This window comes from Oncorhynchus tshawytscha, linkage group LG05 (assembly GCF_018296145.1).
Source record: "Oncorhynchus tshawytscha isolate Ot180627B linkage group LG05, Otsh_v2.0, whole genome shotgun sequence".
Classification (NCBI taxonomy): Eukaryota; Metazoa; Chordata; class Actinopteri; order Salmoniformes; family Salmonidae; genus Oncorhynchus; species Oncorhynchus tshawytscha.
Genome location: NC_056433.1, coordinates 14,971,013 through 14,974,322, shown reverse-complemented (window position 1 = coordinate 14,974,322; position 3,310 = coordinate 14,971,013). Strand labels below are relative to the sequence as shown.

General features: G+C 45.0%; 1 long non-coding RNA gene across 1 annotated transcript; it reads right to left on the bottom strand.

The window, feature by feature from the left end:
- Positions 1-1,689, bottom strand: LOC112249983. The gene is made up of 3 exons (XR_002953464.2): positions 1,173-1,689; positions 709-853; positions 1-391 (listed from the first exon to the last, which is right to left on the bottom strand). It is a non-coding gene; the product is annotated as an uncharacterized LOC112249983 (long non-coding RNA).
- Between the last annotated feature and the right edge of the window lie 1,621 nt (positions 1,690-3,310).

The window sequence follows — 3,310 nt, the reverse complement described above, 5'->3', positions numbered from 1 at the left end:
ATCTGGCGAAGTACACTTCCAAGCAAGGGCTTTGGGATGGAGATGCAATACGGTAGTCGTGCCAACATATCTCATCAGCCACCTGGTGGAAGGGACTTTGTGGATCTGAGGCCCTTTCCCCTGTTAACTCAAAACTAAATATGTATAAAAATAAAGCGTGCAATTTAATAACCTACGTGTTCTTTTTACAATCCATTCCTTAACTTTGCTGTAATCCTTGGGATTCTACACAGAGAAATTATTACAAAAATGGACAAAAACGGTCTCTTCCTAAAATTACAATGGCAGAATGTGGAATCTGTCAGTCCGAACAGTGAGACAAAAACGTCCAATGAGGACAGTGTGACGCCAGACTATCCACTCTGTACAGCATTCCGTGATGCAGAGGTCCCTACAGGAGAGAAATTAACAGTTGATTTGGACTACACCAAAACATCAATGTTTATACCTTTCTTTTGTGAAGTAACTGACCTCATTTGATACAGCATCTCACAAACCTATTTTATAGTTAACAGCTCCCTCTGGTGAACATATTGGGGAGCACATTCAATGTTCCAATCCAATCATGGCATAATATCCCTTTCTTACAGAGTAGGATTTCTCAAGGAAGGAAGTAATGTACTTTACATATAGGTAAATTAATATCTAGGGCACCTAATAAAGCTTAACAATTGATGAATTTGACTGATTGAAAAGCACAGCTGTTACCTGTGTGCAGAAGCATGATCTCTCCTCCAAAACTAGAAAGTCTGGTCCTTCTACTTCCCTGTGTGTCACACTGAGGCCCGCCCAGCTCACAGGTCAACACTTTGATTGGTCCCCTGCCTCCCTTCAGGTGGATCTAGATGCCATTCTAAAATGGAAACAATTCAATAAAGTGATTCATTCAGCCAATCAACATCAGACTCAGTGGTTTAGAATTGTACAGATTCTGCAAATGTTAAGTTTGTATCAGTGTGTCATGAATGAATAAGCATGCATATACAGCCACAGAGTGGTGTTGTGTTCATTAGGCACGAAACGGAAGAAAACCGTGGAAACGGAAACGTACTATATTAGCTTGTATAATAAGAAACGCCAGTTTTCATTGCACCACATTTTGCTACTGTGTTCCCTAATGAACACGACCCAGGTCTTTAAAGCAGGTTTATGTTTGGCCCTCCTTACTGTACCTCCTTGGGTGTGGGCAGCTCCAGCTTGGTCTTCTCCAGGGCCTTAATGGCAACGACCGTCTGCTCCTGGAACACCTTGATACACCACTGATGTCTGGGTCACGAATACAAATGTGCAGAGGCAATTAAAGAGGATACAACAGCAGGACACAAATTGTTTGTACTTTAGGACTGGTGACTGTTTCCGCAGCGCAATCGTAACGGCCATAATCCTAACATTGTGTCCCAAAATGTTGGTTAATTCACAGTGTAAATCTAAGAGTGACTTTCTTATTTTTTTGACGGTATTTTATTATCAGTCTGCATTTTGCTAATTTTGGGTTGTGTCTCCTTATCTACTATTCTCAGTGTTGTTAGCTTCTTAAAATACCAGTGTTTGTACCATGTAAAAGGTGGTGCTAGTGTTTGAAAAAAGGATGTCCTGCTCCTCTCCTCTCTACCTAACTTCCACTCACATTTACATAAGTCTTCAGACCCTTTACTCAGTTGAAGCATCTTTGGCAGCGATTACAGCCTCAAGTCTTCTTTTGTATGACGCTACAAGCTTGGCACACCTGTATTTGGGGAGTTTCTCCCATTCTTCTCTGTAGATCCTCTCAAGCTCTGTCAGGTTGGATGGGGAGCATAGCTGCACAGCTATTTTCAGGTCTCTGCAGAGATGTTCAATCAGGTTCAAGTCCGGCTCTGGCTGGGCCACTCAAGGATATTCAAAGACTTGTCCCGAAGCCACTCCTGCATTGTCTTAGCTGTGTGCTTACGGTCGTTGTCCTGTTAGAAGGTGAACCTTCACCCCAATCTGAGGTCCTGAGCGCTCCGGAGCAGGTTTCATCAAGGATCTCTCTGTAGTTTGCTCTGTTCATCTTTCCCTCAATCCTGACTAGTCTCCCAGTCCCTGCCGTTGAAAACAATCCCCATAGCATGATGCTGCCACCACCATGCGTCCAGACGTGACGCTTGGCATTCAGGCCAAATAGTTCAATCTTGGTTTCATCAGACCAGAGCATTTTGTTTCTCATGTTATGAGAGTCCTTCAGGTGTCTTTTGGCAAACTTCAAGCAGGCTGTCATGTGCCTTTTACTGAGGAGTGGCTTCCGTCTGGCCACTCTACCACAAATGCCTGATTGGTGGAGTGCTGCAGAGATAGCTGTCCTTCTGGAAGGTTCTCCCATCTCCACAGAGTGACCATCGGGTTCTTGGTCACCTCCTTGATCAAGACCCTTCTCCCCAGATTGCTTAGTTTGGATGGGCGACCAGCTCTAGGAAGAGTCTCGGTGGTTCCAAACATCCTCCATTTAAGAATGATGGAGGCCACTGTATTCTTGGGGACCTTCAATGCTGCAGACATGTTTTGGTACCCTTCCCAAGATCGGTGCCTCGACACAATCCTGTCTCGGAGCTCTATGGACAATTCCTTTGACCTCATGTCTTGGTTTTTGCTCTGACATGCACTGTCAACTATAAAGACAGGTGTGTGCCTTTCCAAATCATGACCAATCAGTTTTAATTAATCACAGGTGGACGCCAATCAAGTTGTAGAAACATCTCAAGGAGGATCAATGGAAACAGGATGCACCTGAGCTCAATTTAGAGTCACATAACAAAGGGTCTGAATACTTATGTAAATAAGGTATTTCTGTTTTTATTTTTAATACATTTGCAAATGTTTTCGCTTTGTCATTATTGGGTATTGTGTGCAGATTGATGAGGAACCATTTAAAAAAATCTATTTTAGAATAAGGCTGTAACGTAACAAAATGTGGAAAAAGGGAAGGGTTCTGAATACTTTCCGAATGCACTGTGTAGCGGGTGAGGGCATTCATAGCCGACTGCTCAGACGGGGGAGGGCATTCATAGCCGACTGCTCAGACGGGGGAGGGCATTCATAGCCGACTGCTCAGACGGGTGAGGGCATTCATAGCCGGGACGGGGGAGGGCATTCATAGCCGACTGCTCAGACGGGGAGGGCATTCAGACTGCTCAGACGGGTGAGGGCATTCATAGCCGACTGCTCAGGCGGGGAGGGCATTCATAGCCGACTGCTCAGACGGGGGAGGGCATTCATAGCCGACTGCTCAGACGGGGAGGGCATTCATAGCCGACTGCTCAGATGGGGGAGGGCATTCATAGCCGACTGCTCA